The sequence below is a fragment of the Phyllobates terribilis genome, unplaced genomic scaffold (assembly GCF_046119375.1).
Source record: "Phyllobates terribilis strain yellow unplaced genomic scaffold, ASM4611937v1 Scaffold_2__4_contigs__length_985480577, whole genome shotgun sequence".
Lineage (NCBI taxonomy): Eukaryota > Metazoa > Chordata > Amphibia > Anura > Dendrobatidae > Phyllobates > Phyllobates terribilis.
Window position 1 is genome coordinate 954,019,999 of NW_027362762.1, and position 14,795 is coordinate 954,034,793.

Consider the following 14,795-nt stretch of genomic DNA (forward strand, 5'->3'; position numbering starts at 1 on the left):
AAGGGTATGTCCAGATAAAGTTGAGATCAGTCCAATTATGGTCCAAGTATGTACCCAAAAAGCAAATATACTGAAAAAAACAATGAAACAAATAATAATTTAAAATCCACACATAAAAAGGGGAGAGAGAAAAAAGATCAATCTACAAATAAGGAGCAAAACTATTGAGCTCATTGAGACCCCTAGGGGTCACAGTGTCCAGGACAGCTATCCAGCGGCACTCCAGCTGCGCCAAAATACGCTTGTGGTCCCCACCCCGACTACCGAGGTGTATCTGATCGATGCCTCTAAATTTGAGGCAAGAGGGGTCACAATTGTGGCGCAGCTTGAAGTGCCGCGGGATAGTCTTCAGTAGCGCTAAATCAGAGACCTCACGTGCCGCCAATATAGCTCGCACGTGTTCTCTCACTCGAACCCGAAATTCCCTAGATGTGAGCCCCACATAACTCAAATTGCAAGGACATCGGGCCATATAAATAATATGCGTGGAGCTACAGGAAATATGACGGGTAATCTTAAAGTTCCGTACGCCATCCGTGGATGAAAATGTCATGGCCCTTTCTATATTCCTGCAGGCCAAGCAGGAACCACACGGATAGCAACCCCACTTTGGTTTTCCAACTCCAAACAGAGTAGTTGAAGGGGCGACATAGTGGCTTCTTACCAAAGAGTCTTTTAAACTTTTACCCCGCCTTGCTGTCATTAATGGTCTCTCAGGTAAGATTTGATTAAGTATCGGTTCCGTTTTTAATATGGGCCAGTGTCTAGATAGGATCTCACGTATTTCCCGCCACCGATTATTGTAGGTGGAAATAAATCTGATGGGAGAGTCTCTCTCCTCCTGTTTTTTTGTTGTATTTACTAGGAGGGAGACTCGTGGAGTCCTCCTTGCACGTCTGTAGCCCCTTTTGATACTTCGTGCACTGTATCCACGGTCCCGAAATCTATGGTTAAGGTCCCGAGCCTGAGCCTCAAAAGCCACCTCTGAAGAGCAAATACGTTTCATTCTTAGATATTGTCCTACAGGAATGGCCCGGATGGTAGATGAAGTATGTGCTGAAGTAGCATGCAACAGAGAGTTGACCGACGTCTCCTTACGGAAGACGTCGGTCTCCATCCTGCCATCCTGCTGGACAATGATCCTAATGTCCAAGAATTCAATTTCACTCCGATTGTACTTATATGTGAGTTTGATGTTCCGATCGTTATGATTTAAAGAGGAGATAAACTCATGTAGCTCAGGCTCGGGACCCTGCCAGATAGAAAAAATATCGTCAATGTATCTATACCAGCACTGCGCATGGGAGGCGGCGCCCACCCCATCCTCGAAAATCTCCCTCTCCCAATAGCCGAGGAAGAGATTAGCGTACGATGGGGCACACGCCGCGCCCATCGCAGTGCCGCGTTTCTGTAAAAAAAAACTATCTTTGAAAATGAAAAAATTATGAGTCAATATAAATTGTAATAATTCCATCAACAGTGCACGAAGTGGGGCATTTAAATCACTAGACTCCAGAAAGAACTCAACGGCTCGTAAGCCATCCTCATGACCTATGCTCGTATAGAGTGACTCCACATCAATAGCCACCAGGGTCATATCCGTGTCCAAATGCAAACCCTCTATTTTTCTCAGGACGTCACCAGTGTCCCTGACATAGGAGGGCAGCGTCTCCACCAGTGGATGAAGATAGTATTCAATGAACTTACAAACTGGATCACACAGCCCTCCAATGCCAGAGACAATGGGACGCCCCGGGGGGTCCACAAGGCTCTTATGGACCTTAGGTAGCAGATAAAATGTTGGGGTCACTGGAAATTTAGTGCATAGGCCATCAAAGATCTTTTTAGGAATAATACCCTGCTCATAAGCTCGTTCCAGAATGTCAAAGAGTTCAGCCATAAAGGTTGTTAATGGATTATTAGATAGAGAGATATAAGAGGCTCTATCCCGCAGTTGTCTAAAAGCCTCCTTCTCATATTTTGCAACTGGCCAGATCACAACGTTCCCTCCCTTGTCTGCCGGTTTAAATACCACGTCCCTCATAGATTGGAGTTCTCTGAGTGCTTTTCTCTGTTCTAATGTGAGGTTGTCATTCCTCAAGTGTCCACAGAGTTTTCTCAGGTCATTACTCACCATTTTATTAAAAATTTCAATCTGGGGACAAAGAGAGAAGGGAGGGAAAGTGGTAGATCTGGCCAGGGCAGTAATGGGAAAAGTACCTGAGGAGGCCGGAGTACTCTCTCTCTCCAATTCTTCCAATATGGATAAAGCCTCTCTCTCTTGGGTCGTATCCAGCAACTGACATGTTGGTTTGGTGTGTAATTTGCATAATAGCACCTTCCTGAGGAAAAGTTGTAAATCCTTTAGTGCTGAAAAAAAATTATAATTATTAGTCGGAACAAAGGTTAAACCCAATGACAGTACTTCATTTTGGCTTTCTGAGAGGGTATGAGCAGAGAGATTAATTACCTCTAAATTGTTAGTTCTCAATTTTTTCTCCAGAGGTTGTGGGGGGGTTGTTTTCCTTTTAGAGTTATGTTTCCCCTTCCACTGACCATGGTACGCACTGCTACTCCCAGCCTGCATTCCCTTTGGTGCTTCTTCCTCCATAGATGATAAGGAGGAGATTGAATTCCACCGATTCCCCGGCCTTGTCTTATTGTGAGTTTTTCTACCTCTCCATCTGTAGACCTGTTTTTGTTTAAAGTCTGCAAGATCTCTTTGGTACTTCTTGGTTTTGGAAGCCACTATGTCTTTTTCCCATTTCACAAATTCCCTGTCAAGATCCTGATTAAATTGATTTAGGGCTTCAGGGGTTAACTTGGTGGATAGTGAGTCCTGGAGTTGAGTAATCTCCAACTCAATGCTATGTAGGGACTGTTCATTAGATCTAATTAGAAGTTCCATGTGCCTTTTAGAACAGGTAGATGAAATGTCCTCCCATTGTTGTTCCAATGAGACATCTTGAAACTCAAATGCCGGAAAAACCTGAACACGAAGACCCCTAGGGATCAGTCCTTTAACAATGTAGCGCTCCAAAAAGGCCTTATTCCACCAAAGGCGGATCTTTTTATTGTGTAGGTCTTTTAGTTTAAAAATCAAATCATCACTCTCCCTTGTATTTAAAATCACAGTGGATTCCTCCCCAAAGACCTTATTTAGTTGGGTGAGCCAGGTCTGCTCACGCTTTTTGTGATCCATGTGTTCGGACCCAGATGCTGTGAAAAGACACAGAATTAACCAGACTTGAACAGTGAACCGAACAGAATGGTATAACATTAATAGCATATTAAATGCTAGGGATACTCCCAACTAGACACATCTCCTACAAATGAATGGAGTATAAATCCCACAAGACAAAAGAGTTACTAAAATATAAATTTTATTAAATTGCAATATAAAAAGAAAAACACACACAATTTGCTTAAAACAGTAAATAGATCCCTTGGGGTAAGAATCACACGAAATCAGTTTGGCAAATAGATCTGGGTTCAGATGGTGTCATTCAAGAAATGTAAAAAATATATATAGAGACACTAAAGAAATATATATCGCGAGTCCTCAATCCACAGCAACAAAAATCTATATGTGTAGGATACCAAGGTCCAAACATATGAGAGAGGTAAGCTTTTTATTTTAAACCATAACTCATTTAAATATGAGGATAAACACTACAGGCAGAGATGGGGCACCGCAATGGGCACACGATTTGCGCCAAGTTCCGCAAATTTATATGTAGGGATGTGGGAGCATCACCACATCTTTACCAATGGTAAACTACACCCGGATCTAATCCTGTGGCGCCGTTTTATCGACGACATCTTGTTTATTTGGTCAGGGAACCAGGATTCTCTCCAACAATTCCTCACAGAGCTTAATAATAATGAATTTTTTCTCCAATTCACCTCATCAATAAGCACCAAACAGGTTAACTTTTTAGACTTAGACATATATATCAAAGATAACCAAATATGCACTCGCACTTTCTTCAAAACTACCGACACCAATAGTTTTATCCACACTAGCAGTTGTCATCTCCCCAGCTGGCTCCTAAATGTACCAAACAGCCAGTTTAAAAGACTCTATAGAAATTGCTCAAAACCAAATGACTTTGAAAATGAAGCCAATCTTTTAACGGCCAAATTCCTTGATAAAGGATATGACCCATTACTCTTGACCAAGGCCAGAAAAGAGATATATAAAACTCCCCGAACAGAAATAATGGCTACCAGAGAAACCATAAGTGCCAACAATAAACAACTTAATGACTTCAACATTGATATCCCTATAATCACCACTTACAATTCCAATACCCACCTCATTAGAAAAATTGTCCAGCGACATTGGAATATCCTCAAGGATGACAAGATAGTAGGGGAAATGATCCCCCCTAAACCTAGATTCATATTTAGGAGAGCCAGAAATTTGGGCAATTTAGTAGCCCCATCCATCAAAATTCCTTCATTTACTCCCTTGCCTAAAAGCCCATCTACAAACCCAGTCGGCTTCTTTCCATGTGGGAAGTGCACAGTATGCAAACATCTACACACTAAAAAACAAAACAAAATATCCCATGGAGATATAGAGTTTCCAATCAAGGACTTCATCACGTGTACCACTAAGGGAGTCATTTACGGACTTAAGTGCCCCTGTGACAAGATATATGTGGGCCGCACAATACGTCCCCTTACCAGGAGAGTGGGCGAACACATACGTAATATACGCACCAAATTTGCTAAACACCCCCTCTCCAAACATTTTGCTGATAAACACGGAGGCTCGACTAAAGGTATCCAAATTACTGGCATTCAGATCGTACAAAAACATTGGAGACAGGGCCACTACATTAACCAGATGTCCCGCATTGAAAGTGGCTGGATTTTTAAACTTAATTCACTAAGACCAAAAGGTCTCAACAGTGAGATTGAACTTTTTGCTTTTTAATGAATACCAGAACCTTAATATGTATCACGCCGTTAACCATAGATCTCAAACATCAATTATTAAAACTACAACAAATTCTACAGCAATGTGGAGTTATCAAGTTGTCTGAGATGCGAACCATGGTGATCACAGGAACCGAATGATTGCCTTCACCTGTAATTGAATAACACATGAGGACCGAGTACCTACCTATTTAAGGAACCTCTCAGCACTGGAGGACCATCCCTGACGAAGGATTCCGTGCAAATCCGAAACGCGTCGGAAAGGTCCTCAGTGCTACCCATACCCGCTCCATCGCGAGAGATCGCGGGATCTGACGTCACCTACCACGTGACCGGACGCCCCGCCACCCTCCGCGAGCAGGAAGTAGGCACCTCTACACTTTCGCTGCTACCGGAGCCTCCGGCCGGGACTCCGAGTGCAGTGCTACAGAATCTAGCTTCACAGTCTTCATCATCAGGTCAGGACCGAACGACCTATCAGTACCTCCAACAAGGGGAGACTCAAGAATCAACGTGCCTGCAACAACAGCAGCCACCTCCGCTACATCAGGTACACCAGCACACACTGTGCCCGCCACAGCAAAGCTTTTCTTTTATTCATCGATGCCTGTTATTATGGACTTTGTTCTTAAAACATAAATTGGAATCATTCCATATCTTACCAGCCTTAACACAGGTTGGTCTCTTATAACCCGATTATCCTCCGACACTCATATTTATCTATATCTCCTGTGATATATTTATACCTATACCTAATCAATATTTACATCTGGCCCTACCAGGTAGGACATATACAGCCACGTTACCTACGTATAACCCATACCTTCCAGCTACCTCCTACACCTTTCTACTAAGGTAATTTTCCCAACACTAGGAGTCTGTCTGCTACTCTTTGGGTCCTTTTTCTTAAACACCATTGTGTCCCGACAGATCTGTAATCCAGACCGTCTCTTCGTAGTTTTACTAAACGCCACGTCTACATCTATACCCCACTAGGTAATTATATATATATATATATTTTTTTTTCTCTCTCCTCATTTTAATTAGGCTACTTTACTCCCAGACTACAGGCCTATTTTAACCCTTTCCCTCTCCTTCCCTCCTAGGTTCCCATCATTTAGTTCCAGTCATTATCTCTGTCATTCCCTGGAGCCTACTCCAAGCAAGATTTTCACCAATCTCTTTTTATCCTTTACTGTGCTCTTATAGTGCTCCTAGGAGGCCAGCTACCCCCATTGATCATACCTGAAATAATACCAGTTTTAATTTTTCAGACCTTTTTTACTATTAATAAATATTTATATTTTAAATTATTTTGGTCACAGTTCATCTTTAATCACCTAGACCAGCGCAGATACCTCATTTCTGTTTTTTTGGAGTAGGACAACATGTATAAAAACTATCAAAGTGATCAAAATACTCATTTGCCTAATAATTCTGCACGCGGTGTATATGATTTACCTGATTTGACATTTCAGTTGAGAGTGCAGCTCCTCCTATGAGTGGATGCAGGCAGGGCCTCCTAGCCCCACTGACAAGGTCTAGTCTATGTTTTTAGGGGACTGTAACTTGTCTGAACAGTGAACACCACCTATTAGTGAAAAGAAGCTGCTAACCTAAACCTGATTTACGGGGATAGTTAATGCTGTAATCGCTTGTTTATTCGGGATATATCCGTGCCTAATGGGTGGAGTGGCTTGTTTATTCGGAAAGTATTTGTGCCTAAGGCTATGTGCCCACGATGCAGAAATGAAGCAGAAAATTTCTGCAGCATTTCTGCATCTCCCTGGCAGAAAAAACGCATGCAGATTGTACATGCGTTTTTCCTGCAGAATACATGCGGACTGACAAGCGCTTTCCAAGCGATTTTAGCATCACTTGGAAAGTGCTTGACAACTAGGTCACACTATATAAATCCATGCAAAAGGCACAGATTTATATAGTGTGACCGTAAAAATAAAAAAATAAAGCTATACTTACCTCCGATGCCCTGCTGAATGTGCTGTCACGCTCGTCCTGGATTCTTCCGGGTTGCCGGCACATCGCGAGACAGCCTGTGGTCACATGACCGCGACGTCATCTCAGGTCCTGGAAGGAGAAGCGCTGCAGGGGCCGCCGGACAGGTGAATATAAACTTTATTTATTATTTTATTCTTTTTTTTACAGGTACAATGGTACCCAGGTCTGGATGAGAGTCTTCTCTCCTCCAGAACTGGGTACCATCCGCACATTGAAACGCATAGAAGCCGCTTGTACAAATGTACTGACACGGATTCTATGCGTCTCAATGCAAGTCAATGGCGGCGCTTCCGCTGCGCTTCCGCAAAATTAATGAACATGCTGCGGATTTTTGAGCGCTGCAGAAACGCTGCGGAAAAATCCGCAGCATGTGCATTGACATTGTGGAATGCCATTGGGGACCATGGGGTGCGGATTACCATGCGTTTTTGATGCGTTTCCGCTGCGGAAATTTCGCAGCGGAAACGCATGTAAAACGCATCATGGGCACCCAGCCTAAGGGTCTGAATGGCTTGTTTATGGGAGAATTATATTTGCTTGAAGGCTGGAGTGGCTTGTTTATTCTTTTAAGTATTTGTGCCTAAAGACCGGAGTGGCTTGTTTCTTTGGGAAGTATTTGAGCCTGAAGACTGTAGTGGCTTGTTTATTCGGGACGTATCCTTGCCTGAAGGCCAAAGTGGCTTGTATATTTGGAAATTAATTGTGCCTTAAGGCCAGAGTGGCTTGTTTATTCTGGAAGTATTCGTGCCTGAAGGCCGGAGTGGCTTGTTTATTCAGGACGTATACATACCAGAAGGCCCGAGTTGCTTGTCTTCTGCCAATGAGTTAGGGGCCTGGAGAATCAAAACTGTGACCACAGGGAGAGAACCTGGTGTGTTCTTGGGAAATTCTTTAGGCAAGAGTTGTCATCTTGACTCGGCCATGAAAGACTTGGAGAGGTTAATGGAGAGTAAACTGGATGCAGGTCCAAGAGTCATTGCTGCTTGGAAAAGGTGGGCTAGAACAATCAGGCCACAGAAGAGCCTGGGAAGAGGTCACGTTTGGGGAGTCTGCTGGGATTGTGAGAGTTGTCAGCCCTGGAGGAAGTCAAGGCGGCTAGGGTGGTACTGGACTCATACCTGGATATGGCCCCAACTGCAGGAGAGAAGCGACTAGAGTCGAAGATCAGCCGCTCTGAGACCTGTGACGTGGCCTGATTGGTTAAGTCAAAAGGGTTGAAGATTGGCTGGAGAATTCAAGTAACTGCACCCACTAGAGAGCGTTGCAACAACTACACATACTGTGCCTTGTCAAAGAGACTGTAACCATCAAGCACGTGGTGGCAATGTGAAGAAAGTGAAGAATGGAAAAGTAAACTCCTCTAGTTTTAAACAATCCCGCCTGTGACAGTTTCTTTTAAGGGGATCACTTGGCCACCCTCTTATATACAGTATCTATTTATTATGGTCCTTGTGTAAGAAGTGACAAGTGATTTTTGCAGAAAACGAGAGAAATAGATAGATGATGGACAGAGAGATAGATGATAGATAGTCAGACTGATAGATATATACATTCATAGATATGTTTAAATTAAATAGTTCAGACCCTAATAATGTATGTTAGTGCTATAATAATGGTTATTATAATTATTGTGTTATTATTGTCCATGGCGCTATGCTAGGAGTGATCACTAGGGGCAGTGTGGTACAGGACGAGGGCACACATCAGCAGACTCAATTACTTCTGTAAAGTCCAGCATCGCCACGCTGTATCCTATTTTTAGCCTGTACATAACCGTCAGTGGGATTCTGCTCTGTGCCACTATGTTTATCTCCAGACCAGCTCCCTGAACACTTCTCAGCTGCATCAAGCCCAAGAAAAAGAAATCTTAACTAAGATCCCAGTAGTCGTGGTGGTTCTCACTCTACCGTAGAGTCGATGATTGAGAAAGAATTTAAAGGGAAAAAAAATAGATACAAAGAACAAAAACTGAGTAATGTATACCCCGTGTCGTATATGGCCCGTGGCAGGTGGGAGCCCCTGAGCTTCAAGTCTGTCTCCTGGAACCCTCGGTGAATCGGACCATGAACCACTTCATGGTCATATGGAACCTCCTCTGTTTGGTCCAAATATCCTACCATGATACTTAAAGGATTATTCCCAACTTACAAAGCTGTCATCTATTTGTAGCATAGGTGATGACTTGCGGATCAGTGGGGTCAGTCTGCTGGGACCCCCAACACTCCTGAGAACGAAGCTCTATTATGCGCCTTTGGAAAAGAGCTGATCCCATGCACGCGCACCAACACTCCATAGTCGCCGCACCAACACCCCACAGTCGAGTACAGCGCTCTGCTCTTTCTGGCATTCACACAAAAAAATTAATAGACCAGGGTCGTGCATGGTTGACCACCACTCCATTCTGATGCAATGGGATCTTTGGAAGTCCCAGCTGTTGGATCCACACCGATCCTGTAGATAGGTGACATGTTGAGAGTATCCCATTAGCATGTTGCCCAGATGGGAGCACACTTTAAAGTGGATATTCCCAAGGTTTAAAGGGATTGTCCACTAAATACACTTTTTTGGTTATGATCAGAATAGGCAACAAATCACGAGACCCCCCCAACGATCCGGAGAATGGGAGTCTCAAAGTCTTCAGAGTTAATAGATTAGTTATGCGCCATTCACTTCTACAGGAGAGGTAATCATGAATGCGCCTTACTGCGCTGATCAAGCTATACAAGTTACAAGTGAATGGAGTTGTTGTTGCGCATGTGCACTACTTATTGTTGCACATGCACACTATTTGTTGCTGTGCTTGCGCACTATTTGTTGTCCTGCATGCACACTATTTGTTGTCCTGCATGCGCACTATTTGTTGTTGTGCATGCACACTATTTGTTGTTGTGCATGCGCACTATTTGTTGTTGTGCATGTGACGCGCCCCTGGGCCTGAGTCGCGCAGCGTTGCGCACGCGGGAGCCTACCCGGAGCCGGATCAGATGGGGGTAGTAGTCTCGTGGCGGTGACCCGGTCCGTGCCCAGGGAGTCAGACTAAGTGGCAGTCTATTAGCAGTAGATGGTGGATGACTACGCCACCCGTTGAATGCAGCTAGGGAGCTGCCGCTGCAGGGCAGACCGCTGAGGCCGGTGGAAGGATGGTGCAGCGTGGATGGTATAACCCCCAACGGGAGGGGTATGGCCTCAGGGCAGCCGACGTGGATGATGGGGGTAGCAGGAACCACTCAGAGACGATGCGGTGTAGTTCAGGGTCTTTACTGGTGACAAAGATAGACCCTCCCGGAGTACTTGCTAGCAATCGGGGCCTGGTCAGTCCTTGAGCAGATGGGATCTCCCCTGGCCAGGCGGAGTTGTAGGCCTTCCCAACTAACTGTACTCTTCTGGCTACCTTGCTAGAGGCGGGTAAAAGTAGCCCACGTCCCTGAGTGTACCGTGTGGTGCTCACCCGTATGGCCGGTGACTCGGGGCCTTCTAATGGCTTCCGCTCCACGATGGCGGTGCTGGTCCCACGCGTGTGACCGTGCCTTCGGGTTTCTGGGCCAGAGGACCTGCAATCCCCTGCCGGTCGGTTTCTGCTGCTGGGTAGAGATTAGTCCCCACAGCCTCGGACTCCGGGTCCGGTGATACTTCTCAGTCAGGGCGAGCTCTGCAGCTGCCAGCCCCTGACTCCTTGTAGCACTGTTCCCACAGAGCTCCTGATGTTCTTTTCCTATATCTGCTTCTCTGTCTCTACTTCTGGCATGGCCCAGGAGCTGGGCCCAGCCGGAGCCACAGCTCCCTGTCAGCCCTCCTGGCTGAACTCTCCCTTTGAACTCTCTAACCCTGCCTCAGCCCCAGGTTTATATAGGGGAAGTCCTTCCCCTCCCAGGACTGGGCAGGAGGTGTGGCATGCATAGGATTCCTGACCAAGAGACCTCCCACCTGCTCTCAGACATAACATTGCATTACTGTGGAAACCAGACCCCTGGGGTGCCACACATGCACACTATTTGTTGTTCTGCATGCGCACTATTTGTTGTTGTGCATGCACACTATTTGTTGTTCTGCATGCACACTATTTGTTGTTGTGCATGCGCACTATTTGTTGTTGTGCATGCACACTATTTGTTGTTCTGCATGCGCACTATTTGTTGTTGTGCATGCGCACTATTTGTTGTTCTGCATGCGCACTATTTGTTGTTCTGCATCCACACTACTTCTCTACTAACATGGAGAACTTTAGGACGCGTGTTATCTGGATCGTTGGGGGTCCCGTCAATCAGACCTTCAGCTATCAGACATTTATCACCTATGCTGATCATAAGGTATGTAAAATCTTTTTTTTCGGATGTACAGTCCCTTTATTCTGGATGGTAACAGATGCACTTCCCCTTTAAGCCCAGTCGGACTGTGAAAAGGTTGAATATTACTTCATTCCATTCTATACCGTAACAAGACACAGGCGTCAATTACTTAAATCCAGAGAAAGTCAAGATGTGTTATTACGTTTCTCATAAGAAATCTTTATACGCGACTCGTCCTCTTATTATCAGTGCACCGCCATAAATAATGAGGCTTAAGTGGATGTGAAGAGATATCATATACACGCTGCCCGATACATCCTCTTCTTTCTGCATTTTACCTTTGCATTCATGAGACCAGAGAGCGGCTGAGATGTGCGGATTACTTAAAGTAACGCGACTGAAGTAATATATACAGGACATTCTGCAGCGGGAACAGAATAAAAAAGATTGATAGGCTTGAACACAACCCAAACGTGTCCGATAAATCAGAACTCTATATACACCAAGATCCGGCGTGTCTCCAACGTCTCCCGAAAGCCGCAAAAAATAGTACAAAGCAAAGGTAGAACGCACAGCTACAAAGATTTCCCTAACAATGTAAGTATATAAGATAGCCCATATGGGGCAGTTATATTACAGCAGTTATATCCTTGAAGATAGGAGCAGTATTATAGTAGTTATATTCTTGTACATAGGCAGTATTATAGTAGTTATATTCTTGTACATAGGAGCAGTATTATAGTAGTTATATTCTTGTACATAGGGGGCAGTATTATAGTAGTTATATTCTTGTACATAGGGGTAGTATTATAGTAGTTATATTCTTGTATGTAGGGGGCAGTATTATAGTAGTTATATTCTTGTACATAGGGGGCAGTATTATAGTAGTTATATTCTTGTACATAGGGGGCAGTATTATAGTAGTTATATTCTTGTACATAGGGGGCAGTATTATAGTAGCTATATTCTTGTATGTAGGGGGCAGTATTATAGTAGTTATATTCTTGTACATAGGGAGCAGTATTATAGTAGTTATATTCTTGTATGTAGGGGGCAGTATTATAGTAGTTATATTCTTGTACATAGGGGCAGTATTATAGTAGTTATATTCTTGTATATAGGGAGCAGTATTATAGTAGTTATATTCTTGTACATAGGAGCAGTATTATAGTAGTTATATTCTTGAAGATAGGAGCAGTATTATAGTAGTTATATTCTTGTACATAGGCAGTATTATAGTAGTTATATTCTTGTACATAGGAGCAGTATTATAGTAGTTATATTCTTGTACATAGGGGCAGTATTATAGTAGTTATATTCTTGTATATAGGGAGCAGTATTATAGTAGTTATATTCTTGTACATAGGAGCAGTATTATAGTAGTTATATTCTTGAAGATAGGAGCAGTATTATAGTAGTTATATTCTTGTACATAGGCAGTATTATAGTAGTTATATTCTTGTACATAGGAGCAGTATTATAGTAGTTATATTCTTGTACATAGGGGGCAGTATTATAGTAGTTATATTCTTGTACATAGGGGTAGTATTATAGTAGTTATATTCTTGTATGTAGGGGGCAGTATTATAGTAGTTATATTCTTGTACATAGGGGGCAGTATTATAGTAGTTATATTCTTGTACATAGGGGGCAGTATTATAGTAGTTATATTCTTGTACATAGGGGGCAGTATTATAGTAGCTATATTCTTGTATGTAGGGGGCAGTATTATAGTAGTTATATTCTTGTACATAGGGAGCAGTATTATAGTAGTTATATTCTTGTATGTAGGGGGCAGTATTATAGTAGTTATATTCTTGTACATAGGGGCAGTATTATAGTAGTTATATTCTTGTATATAGGGAGCAGTATTATAGTAGTTATATTCTTGTACATAGGGGGCAGTATTGTAGTAGTTATATTCTTGTACATAGGGGGCAGTATTATAGTAGTTAAATTCTTGTACATAGGGGCAGTATTATAGTAGGTATATTCTTGTACATAGGAGCAGTATTATAGTAGTTATATTCTTGTACATAGTGTGCAGTATTATAGTAGTTATATTTTTGTACATAGGGGCAGTATTATAGTAGTTATATTCTTGTACATAGGAGCAGTATTATAGTAGTTATATTCGTGTACATAGGGGCAGTATTATAGTAGTTATATTTTTGTACATAGGGGCAGTATTATAGTAGTTATATTCTTGTATATAGAGGCAATATTATAGTAGTTATATTCTTGTATATAGAGGCAGTATTATAGTAGTTATATTCTTGTACATAGGGGGCAGTATTATAGTAGTTATATTCTTGCACATAGGGGGAGTATTATAGTAGTTATATTCTTGTACATAGGGGCTGTATTATAGTAGTCATATTTTTGTACATAGGGGCAGTATTATAGTAGTTATATTCTTGTATATAGAGGCAGTATTATAGTAGTTATATTCTTGTACATAGGAGCAGTATTATAGTACTTATATTCTTGTACATAGGAGCAGTATTATAGTAGTTGTAGTGCCGGCGTCCCTGCCCTCTGCTAGGCAGGGACGCTGCTCCCCTCACCGCTCTGCCCCGTGCCCGGCGTCCCTCTCCCGCTCTGCTGTCAGCGCGCGCTCCTTCCCGGCGTCCTCCTCCCGCTCTGCTCTCAGCGCGCGATCCTTCCCGGCCCCTGTGCTTAGGGCGCGCGCGCTCCCCTCCTCTTAAAGGGGCCGCGCGCGTCGTCCTAAGGAGTCCCCGGCCAATGGCCGGAGGACTTCATCATATATAAGGCACCTCCTCCAAAATGGAGGTGCCCGAGCAATGTTGTTTGCACCTGTGTCTCACCTGTGCTTCAGCCCTCAGGTCCCGTTGCCAGATACCTGCCAGTTACCTGCCAGATTCCTGCCTGATTACTTGCTACCTGTCTGCTAGTCTGAGGTCCGACGGTCTGCCTTACTACTCCTGTCAGTCTGTCTAAGGACCAGCCTGCCCGCTCACCTGGGAGCGCTTCTCCGCTACCTGCCTGCTTGCCTGCCCGGAGGCTTCGCTGTCACGTGCTGTGACCACCAGCTATTCCAGAGACTCTTGCCCGCTCACCTGGGAGCGCACATCAGCTACCTGCCTGCCTGCCTGAGGTCCGACGGTCTGCCTACCAACTCCTGTCAGTCTGTCTATGGACCAGCTTGCCCGCTCACCTGGGAGCGCACATCTGCTATCTGCCTGCTAGCCTACCTGGAGGCTCCGCCGTCACGTGCTGTGACCACCTGCCTGTCCAGTGACTCCTGCCCGCTCACCTGGGAGCGCTCATCTGCTACCTGTCTGTTTGCCTACCCGGAGGCTCTGCCGTCACGTGCTGTGACCACCCGCCTGTCCAGAGACTTCTGCCCGCTCACCTGGGAGCGCTCATCTGTCGCCTGTCCGCTGGTCTTCCTGGAGGCTCCGCCGTCACATGCTGTGACCACCCGTTCATCCAGAGACTCTCGCCTGCTCACCTGGGAGCTCTCGTCTATCTTCAGCCGCCACAGGTCGTACCAACCCTATACCTAGAGACTGCCCCGGT

General features: G+C 44.2%; 1 long non-coding RNA gene across 1 annotated transcript; it reads left to right on the top strand.

Moving 5' to 3' along the window:
• Positions 1-5,319: 5,319 nt before the first annotated feature.
• Positions 5,320-6,131, top strand: LOC141253103 (uncharacterized). The gene is made up of 4 exons (XR_012314228.1): positions 5,320-5,623; positions 5,730-5,802; positions 5,878-5,943; positions 6,054-6,131. It is a non-coding gene; the product is annotated as an uncharacterized lncRNA (long non-coding RNA).
• Positions 6,132-14,795: the final 8,664 nt, after the last annotated feature.